Genomic DNA, 19,197 nt, shown 5'->3' on the forward strand with positions numbered 1-19,197 from the left:
AAGGGGAACCCTCCTACACTCTTGGTGGGAATGCAAGCTGGTGCAACCCCTCTGGAAAACAGTATGGAGGTTCCTCAAACAGTTGAAAATAGAGCTACCATACGATCCAGCAATTGCACTACTGGGTATTTACCACAAAGATACAAATGGAGGGATCCGAAGGGGTACGTGTACCCCAATGTTTATAGCAGCAATGTCCACAATAGCCAAACTGTGGAAAGAGCCAAGATGTCCATGGACAGATGAATGGATAAAGAAGAGGTGGTATATATACACAATGGAATATTATGCAGCCATCAAAAGGAATGAGATCTTGCCATTTGCAACGACGTGGATGGAACTGGAGGGTGTTATGCTGAGTGAAATACGTCAATCAGAGAAAGACATGTATCAGATGACCTCACTGATATGAGGAATTCTTAATCTCAGAAAAGAAACTGAGGGTTCCTGGAGTGGTGGGGGGTGGGAGGGATTGGGTGTCTGGGTGATAGACATTGGGGAGGGTATGTGCCATGGTGAGCACTGTAAATTGTACAAGACTGATGAATCTTGGATCTGTAATTCTGAAACAAATAATGCAATATATGTTAAGAAAAAAAAAGAAGAAGAAGATAGCAGGAAGGGAAGAATGAAGGGGAGTAAGTCGGAGGGGGAGACGGACCATGAGAGACGATGGATTCTGAAAAACAAACTGAGGGTTCTAGGCGGGGGTGGGGTGGGGGGAATGGGTTAGCCTGGTGATGGGTATTAAAGAGGGCACATTCTGCATGGAGCACTGGGTGTTATGCACAAACAATGAATCATGGAACACTACATCAAAAACTAATGATGTAATGTATGGTGATTAACATAACAATAAAAAATTATTAAAAAAAAGAATTATGCTTACAGTATAAGAATTTTCTATAGATGATCCTCTTGAGACAATGATACTCCCTTTAGCCCAAAAGGGTCGATCACTTTCTAATTCATATTTGAAGCATGACCGTTTTCTATAATTCAGTGTTCATACCAGCTCCCTCACTTAGGCCTGTGCAAATAGGTGCTTTTATCCAGCACGGTATATTTGTCTCCTTGGTTCTTTCTACAGACTAAAATCCCTTAACAAACATCAAATATTTCCTGCAATATGCTCTGAAGTAAGTTATTTGGCACTGTGTTAGTTTACTTGGACAGCTATGACAAAATACCATAGACTGGGTAGCTTAAATGACAGAATTTCATTTTTTCACAGTTCTAGGGGCTGCAAGTGTGAGATCAGGGTGCAGCACAGTCAGGTTCTGGTGAGGGCTCTCTTTCTGGCTTGTGGACAGCCACCCTCTCACTGTGTACTCCCATGGTGGACAGAGAGTGAGCTAGTGTCTCTTCTTTAAAGGGCACTAATCTTATCATATCAAGGCACCACCCTTAAAACCTCATGTAACTTAAATTACTTCATTGTAGGCCTTCATATCCACATACAGTCACACTGGGGATTAAGATTTCAATGTATGAATTCAGGGACGACACATACATTCAATCTATAACATTGTCCTCCTGCCCCCTCCAAATTCATGTCTTCATTGCATGCAAAATACATTTTTTTTATTCTATCCCAACAGCCCCCAAACTCTTAACTCATTCTACCATCAACTTTTTCTTGAAGTTTTGTTTAAATTCCTGTTAGTTAACATACAGTGTAATATTAGTTTCAGGTGTATAATTTAGTAATTCAACACTTCCATACATCACCCAGTGCTCATCACAACAAGTGCACTTCTTAATCCCCATCACCTACTTAACCCACCCCCTACCCACCTCCCCTCTGGTGACCGTAAGTATTTTCTCTATACTTAAAAGAGTGTGTTTCTTGGTTTGCCCCCCTCTCTCTTTTTTTCCTCTCTGGTCTTTTGTTTTGTTTCTTAAATTCCACATATAAGTGAAATCATATGATATTTGTCTTTCTCTGACTGACATATTTTGCTTACTATTATACTCTTTGGATCCATCCATGCTGTTGCAAATGGAAAGATTTCATTCTTTTTTATGGCTGAGTAATATTCATATATATACATATACACACACATATACATATATATACACATACATATATATACATAGTGTGAGTGTGTATGTCCATCTTATCTCTTGCTATGAAAACACTTCATGCGGGAAGTACCATGTGATATATAGATATATGTATATATATCACATCTTCTTTATCCATACATCAGTTGATGGACATTTGGGCTCTTTCCATAAAGTGGTTATTATACATAATGCTGCTTCAAACGTTGGGGTGCATATATTCCTTTGAATTACTATTTTTTATTCTTTGGGTAAATAATTAGTAGTGCAATTGCTGGATCCGCTTTAAAGTATAAAGTCCAAGTTTCATCTAAATGTCATCTAAATTAGGCATGGGTACGATGTGATGTATGATTTATCCTGAGGCAATATTCTTCTTTAGCTGTGAACCTGTGAAGTCAGAGAATTATGAGCTTCTAAATTATAATGGGAGTAGGGATCCGACATAGGTTAGACATTGCCATTATAAAAAGGAGAGAAACTGGAAAAATAAAGATGTGATAGGTCCCAAACAAGTTCAAGACACAGGAAGGCAAATTGTGTTAGATCTCAAGTCTTGAGAATAATCCTGTTTGCTTCATTCCCTGCCTTCCTGACTCACTGGTATGGTGGTCCTGCCTTCTGGACCCCCTGGGGCAGAGGTTATGCCCTTGTAGCTCTGTGAGGTGTGGGTTATACACCCATGTCTCTGCCAGGCAGGGATCCCACACTTAAGGCTCTGAGAAGTTACACTCTCAAGTTCCAGGAGGCAGCAGCATGGCCTGTTGAAACCTCAACAGTGGCCACAAACTTTGAAACCCAAGAGGTAGCCCTGATGAGCTCTTGAAGATTAGCACATATTCACAGCTGACTAGCTTTACTGTCCTGTCCTGTAGAATCTTAGAATCCAATAGCCTTCCTTCATTCTGTCACATCTCCATTCCATTTCCTTCAGTTAGAACTGGCATTGTTTCTGCTCATATAATCCATTTTCATTCCTGATTTCTGCTGAGGTGGCTGATTAAATTTGCAATTCACAGGCATACTGATCTTATCAAATGGTCATTCAACCGCACCTTTAGTGTTTTCTTTAGAACACAATTTCTCTCTCTCTCTTTACAATACAGATAAGCAGAGAATTTTCTAAATCTCTAAATTCTGGTTTCTTTTTGCTTAACAATTCTTCATGTCTCTGTTCTTGGATTTTACTAGAAGTAGTCAAAAGGACCTAGGACACACCTTCAACATTTTGCTTAGAAATCTTCTCAGCTAAATATTCAATTTTATCATTCACAAATTCTCTTTCAGAATAAGCCAGAACACTGTTTGGCCAGCTTCTTGGCCACTTTAGTCCCGAGGATTACCTTTTCTCCATTTCCCAATAACCATTTCTGATTTGTATCTGAGACACCAGAATGGACTTTAATGTTCATCTTTCTACCAACATTCTGTTCATGATTATTTATATATATATAATTTATATCTCTAAGAAGATGGAAGCTTTCTCTCCAGCTCTCCTTTTCATTTTCTGAAGCTTCACAAGAATTGCCTTTAACATCCATATTTCTACTGTCTCTTGATGGCAATCTAGGTTTTTTTCTGGTATGCACATAAAAACTCTTCCAGGCTTTATCTATCACCCAGTTCAAGAGCCATTTGCTACCATGAAGCATCCCCACTTTGGGGTAGCAAAAAGAAAAATACAGCAAACACTGGGGAAGGGAGAGAATCTGATTCCCAGAGTTATGACATGATATATTGAAACATCCAGTTTTCAACAAAAACAACAATGATAAAAATACAAAGCATACAAAGAAACTGAAAAGTATGACCATACAAAGGGAACAACAACAATAGAAACTATCTCTGAGAAAGACCAGGTGGCAGACATACCAGACAAAGACTTTAAGGCTGCTGTCTTAAGGATCACAAAGGACTAAAAGAAGACATGGGGAATGTTAAGAAAACAATGTATAAGCACAATGAAAATATCAGTAAAGATATACAAAACTGAAACATAAACCAAAAATAAATTCTGGAGCTGGAAAATACAGTAACTAAAATGAAAAATTCATTAGAGGGATTCAGAGACAGATTTGAGTGGGCAGAAGAAAGAACCAGCAAATTTGTAGATAAAACAATGGGAAGTATTAAGTCTGAGGAACAGAAAGTAAAAAGACTGAAGAAAAGCAAATGGAGCCTGAAGGACCCTTGGGACAACACTAACGAGACCAATATGTGCATTATGGGAGTCCCAGAAGGAGAAGAAAGAATATTTTAAGAAATAATGGCTGAAAACTTCCCCAAATTGAGGAAAGACATGAATATAAACTCAACTCATTCTGTTAGGATGAACTCAAAGAGAATGACATTAAGACATAACCAAACTGTCAAAGAAAAGAGAGAATCTTGAAAACAGCCAGAGAGAGGTGATTTGTCACATATAAGGAATCCTCAATAAGATTATAAGGAGATTTCTCTTCAGAAATTGTGGAGACCAGAAGATGGTGGGCTGATGTATTCAAAATGCTAAAAGGAAAAAAAAGTCCACCAAAAATCCTATATACAGAAAATTTATCCTTCTAAAGTGATAGAAAAGTTAAGACTTCACAGGTAAACAAAAGCTGAGGGAATTCATGACCACTAGATCTGAAAAAAAAAATGCTCACGAGGGTCCTGCAGGTTGAAATGAAAGGACACTAGACAGAAACTTGAAAAACATATTGAGAAATAAAGATCTCAGTAAAGGTATGTACATGGTCACTGGGTGGTAAGAACTCAGAGACAGCCCTAAGATGTCCTCAACCTCTCTGGTTGAGACTTGGGAGGCAGATCAGACAGCTGGTTCTTCTGGTTACTGTGCTGTCTTTGACTCAAGCCTGGGAAAGGAAGGCCATACTGACTTCATTTTCTTCTTTTGTTTTTCTCAGTTTCTCCCTTTTCCTTCATTCCCTCCTCTTCTCTCTTCTTCTAACTTACTCTCCTCCTCCACTTCTTCCCTACCAAATTGTTTTTCTTTTGTTCAGGCTTAAACCTGTGGATGGTTGCTCCTGTAGGGCTTGGGGAGGAGATTGTAATAGGCCATTGTTAATAAATGATTCCTTAAGCTAAAATATCCAGAAGCATTGACTTTAAGCAACACAACTCATATGTTGAATGAAATAACATATTGTCAAAACATGTCTTATGGCAAGATGACATGAACCCCAGGAGATATATAAACCAGAGAAACAGGTATGACTCCAAAACAGAATTCAAGGTGAGTTTCAATGACCATGACAAGGTTAGATGGAGCTTGAATCACTAGTTAAAAGATTTAAATTGCAATCAGATATTGTTTGTTTAAAATATAGTATTTGATAATACTGTTTCTTTTATTTTAAGATTGATTGATTAATTTCAGAGAGAGAGCATGAGCAGTGAGAAGAGACAGAGGGAGAGGGAGAAGCAGACTCCCCATTTAGTAGAGTCTGATGCAGGACTCGATCCTAGGACCCTGAGATCATGACCTGAGCCGAAGGCAGATGCTTAACATACCCAGCCACCCAGGCACCCCAATAATATTGCTTCTGCTTAGAAACAATTTTTTCTAAAATTGTACTAAGTTTTCAAAGAAAATAGGGAATTCTTTACTTTAAATCTGAGTCCTATGGTTTAGACCGTGGGGTCCTCCCCTGGGATTCGATTTTCTTCTTACTAACAGTGTATGCTAGCAGTCTACCAATTAAGTAGGAGGAAATTATTGCTCGAGCTCCAAACCTGCCACCTCTAATTTATCAGGTTCCAGCATTACAGAGTTAGTTCTTTTCCTGAAAAAGCACTCACGGTGTGGCACTAGGGATGCAAAGATTAAGGATAAAGAGAAATAATTAAAAAGCAGGATTTAGTTTCCCTTGGTCCAAAGAGAGATGTAAAGATATGAAGGGTGCTGCCTCTGGAGTCAGGCTACTGAATTTTCTGTACTTCAGTTTCCATATTTGAAACAATCTATCTTATAGGGTTGTTAGGAGGACGAAATGAGATCTTGCCTCCATATCACTTAGCCTGGTGGCTGTATTACAGTAGGTATGCCAAAACCATATGACTAGCTTTATTAGGGTAATTTTCATTGGTCTTTTGCCTAGATGACCGTTGCTAAATTAAATTAAAAAACAGATATTTGAACACTGGTTTGTACAAATCTTACTATCATGTCTCATTTAGTACTGAGAGTAAAGTGTCCTCATAAACTAAACTACAAGACCCATACTTGCCACGTAAATTGTATTGACACTTTTTAGGAAATTTTAAAGCAAAACTCTCCCTAATTCTTAAACTGATATCATTATGATTAAGAACTGTAGGCAGCTTGTGCTACATTTCATTACTGATTAATAGTTTAAACAAATATTAGTCAGTGAGGCCCAAAGGAGAAGGAAACTGACTTTAAAAAAAGGAAAAAAGTAATACAATATTTAATTCTTAGTCTAGAATTTTGTTTCTGTAAAGTGACTTCTTTTTTACTGTCTTCTGATCCTTGTGCTGACAACAGTGGTGTAACAAGTTGGAAATTTGTGAACTAACCATATTGTATTGTTTAACTTCTTTTTTGAAGTAATTGCATAATGCTGACATTTTTACGATCCTGTTAAGTTAGTGACTTGAACCACCTGTTATATTTTCTTAAGAAAAACCATTTGTAAGCTTTTTGCTTAGTGATTTGATTGGGCATGCAACATTTTAAGAAGTTTTGTTTTCTTTTCTTTTGGTAAGAGAGTGTCCACAGAGGAATAGTATAAACTTTTCAAGGTAAAGGATACTTATGAGCTGACAAAAACCAATTCTGGCTTTGCCAAGATGTTACACTAACAGAAATTCTTACAATTGGGGTAAATGTTAGAGGCTATGTTTGTTTGAAAACCTGGTTATATACACACGTAATTGCTGTGTACCTTAAAGTAATGACTTACAGGTTGACTGTCAACTTACCCAAATACTGAAAGGCTCTTCATCCTTAATTTATCTTGACTTTTAGGCTTAGTTTGGAACAGCTAAGAGATTAGCAAAATTGATTATTTTTATGATTTCCTGAAAGCAAATCAAATGTACTAGAAAAATCAGCATCACCTGGTAAGGCAGGACAAAATTTAAAATATTCTTCATTGGTATTGATAATTTATAGTTTCCACATTACTCCAAATAATTCAATGGAGCCTGAACACTAAAAAAGAAAAAGGAATATAATGAGATGATAAATTCCCACAGACATACACATATTTCTAAATTATTACCTGTTCAGGTTTATGTAGACAAAACGTCGAGATATCTGGCTTGAAAAGCTTTTCAAGTTTATATTTGTGTTAGGTGAGCAGTATTTTTTTTAAGTCCCGGGATTGTAAATGGCTTATCCCTTAACCCCATTGAAAAAGATGTTACCCTAAAAATTGCCCCGGGCAAAAAATTAAATTCAGCTGATTCTAGCATTTTGGTAAACTTCATTTTTCTTTAGAAATCATATCCATAATATAGTGTGAGTAACATAAGCAAGATGTAAAACAGTATGTCCGGGTTCATGTTCCTTGTGATAGTAGTCTCTAGTCATATCCATATATTAATTCTGTGATTTGTAAAACAAATTTAGAATGATTGTTTCATGTGTGGGATTATATGGGATATACATTTGCATTTTGTATAGTTCTCTGTTTTTGAAGACATTTTATTTTTTAAATCTATCTATCTATATAATATAGCTCTGCGTGTGTGTGTGTGTGTGTGTGTGTGCATGTGCACGTGTGCATTTCCAGTCTAGAAATCACTAAGTTGCTGGCATGTGTTTCCCTGAACTGACATTGTATAATTCATTCTTTGCCCAACTTAGAATCCCTATCAAAGGCTCCAAGAGTTGAAAACCTTTGTTCACTTGCATCTTTTTATCTAATCTTAAAGGACTGTGACTTGTTTAAGGACATAAAACTCCTCACCTGCTTATTAACTTTTAAGGGTCAGGTCTAAATGTTGACACATAACCTTGATTCCCCTAAATAAAAGATTAGATATTATTTGATAAATTGCATTAATTTGGGCCAATAATATTCAAGAACTATTTTTTCTCTTAAACTCATTATCATATTTTCATCCTGAGAAAACAAAGAAGAGGCAATTATAAGACAAATTTCATTTTACATATATTCCTAAGACAGAAATAGCAATAGCAACCTAAGATGTAACTTTCGGTACATAAATGAGATACAGTAGACATTATACAGAATAAAAATTGTTAAAATCTGTTAATATCAATGATATTAATATACCACTTATTGACCACTTAATATGTGCCAGATAGTTTACATACTTTATCTCTTTCAGTCTTGCAACAATAATTTATTAGGTATTGTATTTGTTGATTTGCAGATAAGGAAACAAACAAAGAGAGTGTTACTTGTCTGTGGTCACATGGTAGTAAGTGGGAGAGTCTTCTGATTGCAGGGCCAGAACTCATTTCATTGTGATATCATTTGCTCTAGGATCTTGGTAGAATATGCAAAACAAATAAAAATGTAGATGAAGGTATTTTTTCTAACTGTAACTCACAGCTACGTATTATATTTAAAATGTATGTGCTGTTATCTTTTTAAAAAGTCATTTGTGATTTATTTCCTTCACTACAAAGCCCAGATGGTGGGATCAGAGCTTTAAAAAGCATGCTCTATGAGGTAGATAAATCTCAGGACTGTGGGAAGAGAGCGCGGTGCCATTGTGCTAGCTCATTCACATAATTGCAAGACTACTTTGTTCACATTTTCATTCTTGACATTAAAACAATTGATATTCACCAGGTCATAGAGAGTTATAGCATAAGTCAATTTTCTGTTTTTTGGACAAGTCTTTAACTTTCTCATAGAAACCCAAGAAAAAATGTCTCTTATTACTCCAAAATGTAGTACATTATGCCAACCAACAAAACTATCCTTTTGTGATGTTTTCAGGGAAAGGCAGTAAATTAGAATTAAGATCATCATCCAAGTAGAATGGATTAGAATTTATTTGCTGAATGAGTGAAATGAAGTGTTAAAAATATTCTTTGCAATTTTATTGCATAGGAAGATTATAAAATTTGGTCAGCAAAAATTTTTTCACTTTTGAGATACTAATATAGCCAAAGATAACCCAAAGATTGGAATTAAGAATATATCAAAACTTGAGTTTCTCTTTCCCTATAAAAGGCAGTAAACAATTCTTCAGTTTCTTGGGGCCGTCTGCACACAAGCATCCTCCAAGTTGGTAGTGAAGCAGAGGAACTCCCCAGGGTAAAATGGTGGCCTGGTGTTGACTGGTGGGCAATGATTGGTCAGATTACAGTGGGTATGGACTGACTGACTTTCCACAAAGCTATTAAATTAAGAGACTGCATCATATTAAGTGTAATACAACTAGGAAGAGATGAGTTCCAGTTGCTTAGGAAACTAGGGCTGAATCTAGATCCTCCAGTCTGAGAATTGGCAAGCAGACACAGATTATTATTTTCAAAAGTATCAACCTCATTTACCACTCTAGCCCCAACATGGCAAGTGGGCACTCCAAAACTATTTTTAAAAAATAATGAATGAATAAATAAATAAACTACTTTAATGAATTACTTCATTTAAATTTTACTCCCAAGAATAAGACCTTGAGATTCTACCTTTTTTGAAGAAAGACATAGAAAAAAATAAATAGATATGGATTTTAGAGAAATAATTATGTATTCCATGAAAGGTAACACTCATATCAAATTTTGAAACAATAAAAAAGTCTAAAAATAAGAGTAAAAGGAAAACATATTTCATAGAATTATGTAGAATTTACATACGGGAACACTGAGAAATTTCAACCAGACTTATCCTAACTGTAATCCCATGTGGAATTGAAAACCCATCTGCATTCATGTTCTACCTGCTATTTTTTTAGCTGCCAATGGAAGCAATAAGTAACTAAATCTTTATTTCCTTTTGGAGAGAGTTTTACACAATTTAAGGTCATTCTATTTTCTCCAGACTGTTGCCAGATTTCCTCAACCATTCCTAAAATGGTATAGCTTCTAGCACCACCACCATCCTCATTGTCATCCTCAGGACAGACTCCAGGTCATTAATATCCTGCAAAAGGTTAAAGGAACCACAACTGAAGCCTCCAGAACTCTAGGTATAGCTGGATCTGTGGGGATTTTTTCCCCATTTGCTCTGGTCCTCTCCCTTTTCTCTAGCCTGTCACTCTCTCTGCCAAGAATACTCTCCTCTCCAACCTCTTCCTACAGTTAAGGGTTTCCTCTGGGGACCCTTCAGTGATCATGATTAATTCACATCCCCTCATATATTTCATGGCTTCCTGTACTTATCTTTTTATTACACTTATCATCATAGAAAATTTATTTATTTGCATTTGTGATTATTTGATTAGTAGATATTTCTCCCACTAGACAACAAAATGCATGAGGGAAAGGATCATATCTGATATTGTTCATACTTTCTATCTCATGGCTAGCACAGTAACTGACACAGAGGTAATAAAATGCTCATTATTCATTAGTTTAATACTCTAGTAACTAAACTTCTGATCCTATAACTTAAGGTGAAATTTGCTTTGCTTTTCCCCAAACATTGTTGATTTATTTTTAGTGTGGGTTCCCTAAGAGTAACAGTGGGATTTTCATGAGATTTTTTTTTTTTGTACCTGAAATCACACAGTCCATTAAAATTTCACACTGCTCAGACAAAAAGAAAGAAGGATTCTGTGTGCTAACGCAGACACTTGATGGAATCTCTGATGCTAGTCATAGTTTTCACCAATAAACCCTGTGTGTGTGTGTATTGTTCATGCATGTGCACATGAAACCCAAAAGTCAAAAGTAGGACTCAAAATGCTTCTGTGACGGATTTGGCAGCTGTGGTGAGCTGCAACCACATGCAGACTGCAGCTGGGGGACCACAGAGGCTGCCTGTCACACGGCCACAGGTCTCTATTCCAGATGAATTTCAAGAGAGATGGCAGGAGTGGGGACAGGTTCTCTCTCTGGTCTTGGGGAATGTGTGGCAGCTACACAGGGGTAGAGCTTGGCAATGTAAAAATAATCATGCCACATCTCATTTACACACCATGCATTGAAGTATAAACAATCCTTTTGTCACCTTCTGCTAACAGTCTGTTAATAGACATTTACATTGAATAGATGTCAATAAACTCCTAATGTCTTGCAGTTTGAAATGTTGGCTCTCACACAACTGTATTTAATGCTGTCTCTTCTTTGTTTAATGCCCAGTCTCTGCCAGGCCCTCTGGCTTGCTGAAGTAAGGTTGTTTTCTGGCTCACAATTTATATACGCAGGGAGAACTGCTTTTATTTGAAAGATAGAGTAACAGCTTAGTGAACCTAAAACCGTCACACTGTTTACACTCAGGCAAGAAGAGTCTTCCTCTATCGTCAGACCGAACATTTACTGAGAGGAGATCTGTGTCTCCTTCCCTCTCCTAGAAAGACAGCGCCAATGGCTAAATCCCCTGACGAGAATGATTTATGACTAGGGTTTACATAGATTTCATTCTATTTCTGCAGCTTACGGAACTAGATAATCTCCCTGCCTCCTTCTGGTATAGCTCTTGAGGTGTTTTTGATTTTCTATCATTGCCAATGTGCTGACATATTCAGAGGAATGCTGGTGGGACTCATTCTCTGAATTCCGTCATTTCGGGGATGGAAGGGCCTGTCATCAGAACACAGCAAAGCCACCATGTAGGAGAAGTGAGCTAAAGAATAGTTGGAGCTACTACGTAGTCCTCATTGTCCCTGGAAACAGAAGCCATCTCATGTCTGTGCCATTAAGGGAGCAGCACCTCTCCCAGGCTTTTGGACTAGGCCTGTTAGGGAAAGATTTTCACCCGCAGTTGGCAAGGAGGGCACCAGCTTGAAGGCGGAGTGGTGGGGTGCAGCATCTCTAATTCTGGGAGAACACAGTGGTGCAGTCTTTGTGCAGCTCCGAACTGAGGTCAGTGTTGCTGAACACGGCAACGGTCCTCAGGCACCAAGACTGCAGGGGTCCTGGGGGAGTCTGCTGGACATTCGGTGTGAGGGCCATTGGGGTCTTTGGTGGCAAAGGCTTCTGAAGTCCTTTTGTCCTCCATGGGTGGAGTGCTCAGCCAAGGGGAACCCTCTTCACGTTGGGTCTGGCATAGAGCACTCAGAGGGACATTGGAGCTGGAGTCAGGGGTGCATGGAGCTGCTGTAGTTCCTGGGGCTCAGGGCACAGGAATGAGCAGTTGCTGTGGTGGTAGAGCTGGTGTGTGAGGCTGGAGAGTGTGCCGATCACCAACGCAACGGGCCCCAGGTGTCTGGGGCTCACCACCTTGCCTCAGGTCTGGGGCTGGGGATGAAACAGAGCATTAGCACGGGCCCAGGAATGAGGGCACAACAGTGGCTTGGGCCCAGGGTGCAAGGTGCAGCAGCTCTGTGGCCCCAGGAATGGCAGGTCAGAAGCCTAACTTAGGACCCGGGGGTCAGGCCGCAGCACAGCATTAGTCAGGTCCATAGATGCTGAGGAGTTGTGGATCCCAATGCCAGGGATTGTGGGGCAGCAGCAACTCCGGCCTCTGGGGCAGGTTTCACCGCAGCAAAAGCTCTGGTCCCAAGGACCCTGGGCTGCTCCTTCAACTAGATTCAACATTGGTGAAGACTATGGGGCCCTTGTTGGCAAAGGATGCAGGTGTCTAGCTGATGTCACCTCCAAAGGTGGTTTTTGAATAAATGTACTATAGCCAATAAAGGTATATACATTATATCATCTATATTTTATAGAAGATCGTGAAAATAATAGTTTTCATATACCCAATATCTAGTGTTCCTTATCATAAAATCTTACATTAGTATGGTATATTTGTCACAATTAATGAACCAATGTTGGTACACTATTATTAACTAAAACTCATGCTTTATTCAGATTTGCTTAATTTTTCCTTAATGTCCTCATTCAGTTGCAAGAGCCCTCAGAACATCAACTTACGTAGTAGTCATGTCTTCCTAAGATCCTCTTCTCTGTGACAGTTTCTCAGACTTTTCTTATTTTTATGACCTTGATGGTTTGGAGGACGACTGGTCAGGTATTTTGTATAATGTCACTTACTTGGAATCTGTATGCCTATTTTTCATGATTAGACTGGGATTATGTGGTTTTGGGAGGAAGATCATAGCAGTCTTTTTCATCATGTCGTATCAAGAATGCATGTGATCAACATGGCATCATGGTGATGGTCACCTGTATCACCTGGCTGAGGTCATGTTTTTCAGGTTTCTTCACTGTAAAATTAATCTTTCCCCCCCTTTCCATGCATACTTGTTGAAAAAGGTCATCATACACAGCCCACATCTAAGGAGTGGGGAGCCATATCCAATGTCTTTAAGGAGAAGTATCCTAATGAGCCCATAAACTATGGGGACATGTCTTCCTGAGTGTACTTTAGGGTCCAAAGTAAAGACATACAGAAGTATGTACTACTGGAATGTTTTAAAAAGTGGTAGAATGAACCACCCTGCCTCTTGTATGTGGCTGGAGATTTAATCAATGATAGACATACTCTTAGCTCAGAGTTTTATTTCCAGATTACCAACCCTGAATTCAGGGAAATACTTCCAGGATTTGAAATATGAGCTATTTCATCCAGTATCATAGTCATTAAATCTGTTTTCCATGTCTAATTTCCCCCATTCTTTACCTAACACCCAAGGATAGGGAGCTTATTAACAGTAGGAAAAACATCTATATTCATTTTACTGTAGGCCAGTGGTGATTTGGAAACTGAAAGATACCTGAAATGGTTTGTACCTTTATTCTCGTTATTGGAATATGTCATTGTGGACATATAGGAACAGGCTGTTTACTGCTGACTGAGTTTAAAATTAGAGTCAGATTCTTTGATGTTTGCTTGGGTATCTGAGAAGTATTCTCTGAGCTAAAGGCAATTGCTATAAATCATATAAACATCGGCCTAATGAGAAATTACTGTATAGTTGTAAACTCAAAAGAGATAAATATATATGTGCACTTGTACATATTTTTTTATTAGTACAAATCAACTGCCCATGTGAAGGGAAGGCTGAGGTGTATAGAACTTCAGCCCACAGCGAGGCCTCCAAAGGACACAGAGAAGAGAAGTGTCAGGAATTCCATTCTCTCCAGAGAAGAGAAGCAGAAACTAGGACATCAAATATCATTATAGGGTTAGAAGCGTTCTTGGCACAACCCTTTAGCAGGGTACACGTTTGTCTCTCTTTTTGGTTCATCTCTAATGACTTAAATGGTCTTTTCAGGGGTCCCTGGGTGGCTCAGTGGGTTAAGCGTCTGCCTTCAGCTTAGGTCATGATCCCAGGGTCATGAGATCGAGCCCCGCATCGGGCTCCCTGCTCAGCGGGGAGTCTCCTTCTCTCTCTCCCTCTGCACCACGTGCCCATGGTCATTTCTGTCAAGTTTGATACAGTCAGCTTGCTCAGATGCAGTGGTAAGTTTTCTCCAGGGGCAAACATCACAAACATTTTAAAGAATAATTTTCTAAATTCCTTTATGAGCTCTTAGATAAAACATATAATTGGATAAAATAGAGATTATACCATAAGGATATTCAGTATTCTGATCCTTAACTTAAAGTATGTAATTTAAATGTCTCTATTATCAATATAAATATAATATATATAAATAAATCTACTTTGTTATATTTTAGTGGATATACTCTCTTCTATTATGGATTTGTTTCATATGTTTATCATCCAACCTTCTAATAAACAGGTTATTGCCATTTTTATGCCATATGTACATAATTGAAATAAATTATGTTGTACTTCTTTAAAATATCAAATATTCATGTAATAATACATACAGCCTTAATTATTATTAATTTATTTAATTTTTGCAAATGTAATGGATTAATTTAAAGCCCAAAAACTGAGCATTTTGAGTCACACATTATATACCTGTAATTAATGTTTTTTAAAGATTTTATTTATTTGAGAGAGAGAGAGATCACGAGTAGGGGAGAAGGGTAGAGGGAGAAGCAGACTCCCCTCCGAGCAGGGAGCCTGATGCGGAACTTGAACCCAGGACCCTGGGATCATGACCTGAGCTGAAGGCAGATGCTTAATGGACTGAGCCACCGAGGCGCCCCTGTAATTAATGTTTTAAATAAAGGTTTATTTTTCTCAAATTACTTCCAGTAAGTTCAAAAGTTTTTTAAAACCAGTAACAGGGACAGCTCTTCTCTAACCGGGTCTCAGAAGTCTGTGCAGATTACTGGAGGCAGCAACAGCGGCAGGTGGGTCCTTGGGGCCTAGAAAAGGCCTACAGAAATGTCTCTGTACCCCTCTCCTACCTGAAGGGAGACAAAGCAATTTGGGCTCAAACTGCCTTTTCTGCAAATCCTGCCAACCCAACAATTTTGTCTGAAGCTTCTGCTTCCTTCTCTCAAGATCCCATCTCTTCCTAAACTGTATGTGGGGCTCTCTCAGTACATGGGCCTGAGTTTAAATGAAGAAGAACTGCATGCAAATATGGCCTTGGTCCCTGGAGCATCAGTTTAGAGGCAGTTGGTAGAAAGACCTTCCAGTATGAACTATATGGTGGCTCCTGTAACTGGCAATGATGTTGGAATTTGGAGAACAGAAATTAAGCAAGGAATTTGTGAAGTCATTCTGTGTAGGGATTAAGATGGAAAAATTGAGCTCAGGCTTAAATCAATAGATAACAGTTTATTTGTTCTGCTGGTCCAGGCCAATTCTCCAGCTTCATTGGTTGGTCTGAGATTTGGGAACCAAGTACTCCAGATCAGCAGGGAAAACTGTGCAGAAGCTAGAGCTCTGATAAAGCACAAGTTGCTCCAACAGGCTTTTGGAGAGAACATAACTGACTATTCAGGATGGGCCCTTTGAAGGGACAATTACCATGCATAAGGATAGTACTGGGCATGGTGGCTTTATCTTTTAAAATGGGAAGATAACACCCATAGTGAAAGATAGTTCTGCAGCCAGCAACAGTCCTGTCCCAAAACATAACATCTGTGAAGTCATGGGCAGAATGTCACTCGGCTGAGAACTGCCAAACTGCAGACATATTGTCAACATTTGAGACTAAACTTACTATTACAATCATGCCTGCTTTTTTCTTTGAACATATTATTAAATGGATGGTACTAAGCATTATGGATCACACCATTCCTGAGGTTTAAAAATCATGGCACAATGGAAAATTCAACGAACTTCCCCAGTTTATTTCTTGAGTAACATAACTTTATATTATGCACACGAAGCCTTCTAGGAGCCAGACAGTGGATGCTGCATGAAGACCCTTCTATCTTTTATTATGGCTGGGAATTTTATGGTTTTGATTGGATATCTTTTTTAAAAATTCTTATACCAAATAGTATGAACTTTTGATTCCCTTTTTTCATTTGTAGATTAAGTGGAATAATACCTAATTTTGTCTTTTACTCTTACATTCTTTAACCTAGCTACTTTGGGATGGTCTTAGGGTATTTTCCAGGTCATTTGTCCTGTTTCCCAACCCTCCTTGCAAAGAAAATGGCCATGACACTTTATCTTGACTTTCTTTTGTTTTTGTTTTATGTTTATTCCATTTTAATTAAATATGTATAAAATTAAAAAAAAAACAGTAACAAAGTAGCTTTTCCTGATCCACTTCTCTACTTTCTAATCTTATAGCTACTTTCCTGGCATTTGCCTCCATATTTCATACGCACACACTAGGGTTCTATTGTTCCAATCTACTCTAGGGTTTTATTGTTCCGTCATCCATACACTTCTGGAATGGTTAAAACTAATACAACCAAGAAAAAGGCTTCTGAGTATTAACTAATGGTTTTCTTGCAAAGAAGCTACTTTATGCTCATGTTGCTCCTGTCATGTGGGTAGTCATCAGCTAAGTCCTCAAAGCTGGACAGAATTATTCCCCAGTCTAATGGCCTGACTGTTGTTAGACTGAAGGAAAGAATATGGTATCTAAGGAATTGTTCGTGTAGCAGACAAGGATTTCCAAACTTCTGAAATCCCAAGCTTTTGTTCACTACACCTTCCCTAAAATGTTTGGTTCATATGGCTGATTAGGTGTGAATTTTCATGACTCACATTACCTGGATAGACCCCTACTGGGAAGTGAAACTCTCCTCTTGTCACCCACACTTTCTACTCGGATGCCATGTTTAAAATTCTGCTGTGAAATTAATTCAAAACTGAGAACTGATTCCAAGTCCTGAAGCATCTGGTAGAAGTCAGGCTACTGGGAACAATTTCTACTTATGTCTAAGTAAATTGAGAATTGGGAAGAATATTTATTTCTGCCTCAGATATACTGATATTTTCTCTATTATTTACTTGTCCTTTTAGGAATTACAAACAACATTTTAGGCCTGAATCAGAACTCTGATATTGCCTAGTTCATGATTCCTAAATAGGCTAATCATTAATTAGCAATGAGTCTATTTAAAAAAAAAAACAAATTCTAGATCTGGTTTTCTGATGCAGCATGTTTTTTGGAACTCCCTTAAGAGATTCAAGTAAGCACCCAGGTTTGAGAGTTACACAGGACTATCCTGGCCCTTAGAGTCAGGAAACTGAGACACCATGGTCAGTCAGCTCTGAAATCCAGTGGGACTGCCCTGGTGAACACACTGTGCACTCGGCTGGTATTAGGGCTAACATCTCCTCCCATTGTTCAATGGCCAACCTGTGTCTTTCATGGTGGTTAGTGCCCACGGTTGCTAAGAATTTCAAATACATTCACACTTTGCAGCTAAGAAGTGGCACCTGGGTCTTCCTGCCATGACTGCAGTGGTGAGTGTCCACTATATTTTGCTGACACCACTTTCCATACAAAGTTTTGTTTGCTTGCTACCCGATGGCTAGAACAAATCTTGTTTGTACTTATTGAATATCTAATGTCTTTGCAAGATGAACATTATCTCACCTTTATCATTCCCAATAATTAAATTTGGTTGTCCTGATTGATGTGTCTTGTAAACTGGAAGATTAGTGACAAGAGGAAAAAAACCTAACAGCTTAAATGTAGTTCACTTGAGGAGAAATCACTTGGGCATTGTGGAGACATGACTTCTTATCATCAGAAGAGAAAGCTGGCAGCTAAAGGTGAGATGCTCATGCCAACCGGTTTGTCTGGCAAGTCCTCATTTATCTCTTGTCTAAGTGTCATGCCAACCGGTTTGTCCGGCAAGTCCTCATTTACCTCTTGTCTAAGTGTAATTATGCATGTGGCCCCTTTCACTCTCTGAAGTCTCCGGGTTTGGACAATAAATTATTTGGTCACACTACTCATAAGATATTTTGTATATTTCAAAATATTCAGCACCACTGACAGGTCTGGATGTAAAAAATACTCCAGCAGTCTGAGGGACAAATGCAAGGTGAGCCAGGCTGCGGCAGCTTCACCCCCCTGATGCCAGGACTCGTTTGGATAACAGGACCAAATAGGCAGGGGCTTCTCTGGACTTCTTGTTCTATGCAAATTCCTTTGGAATCATGTGCTTGAGTGAAAAAGACCAATTTCTGAAGTATGGAGGACTAATTTTCAGTAGGAAATGAATGTAGTTCACCAGAGCTACAGTCCTCAACTGGAATCCCAAAATAGTTCTTCAGTTCTATTCTTCCAAGATTGGAGCTAACATGTACTAAAGCTTGTCTTGGGCTACTTGGTGAGTACTTCATGTGCATGGCCTCGTTAACCCTGGCAGTGATGCTTATGATTTAGGTACTCCTACAATTCTCATCTCCTAAATGAGAAAATGAGACTCAGAGAAGAAACTTGCCTTAGGTCACAGATCTGATAAATGATAAAGGCAGGATTTGGATGGGAGGGGTGGAGAGAGAGAGGTGGGGTGGGGCAGGAAGAAAGACTGGAGGGAAATTCAGTAGATCAGAGAAATTTGAGTTGAACAAGCAAGCTTCAGGGAGGTCAGTAATTAGGGTACAGATGGGGACATAAACATTCATTCAATAACCATGTATTTGGTTTTCACTGTATTCCATGACCTCTACTAAGTTCTCAGGCTCTGTCTGCTAAAGAAGGCACAGTCTCTGCAATCAAGGACAGTCAGCCAGGGAGGCAACCACAACCTAATTCAGGGAGTGCTT

General features: G+C 38.6%; 1 pseudogene; it reads left to right on the forward strand.

The window, feature by feature from the left end:
* The window catches only part of LOC113937452, a 53,014-nt pseudogene extending 36,752 nt beyond the window's left edge, over positions 1-16,262 (forward strand).
* Positions 16,263-19,197: the final 2,935 nt, after the last annotated feature.

This window comes from Zalophus californianus, chromosome 8 (genome assembly GCF_009762305.2).
Source record: "Zalophus californianus isolate mZalCal1 chromosome 8, mZalCal1.pri.v2, whole genome shotgun sequence".
Lineage (NCBI taxonomy): Eukaryota > Metazoa > Chordata > Mammalia > Carnivora > Otariidae > Zalophus > Zalophus californianus.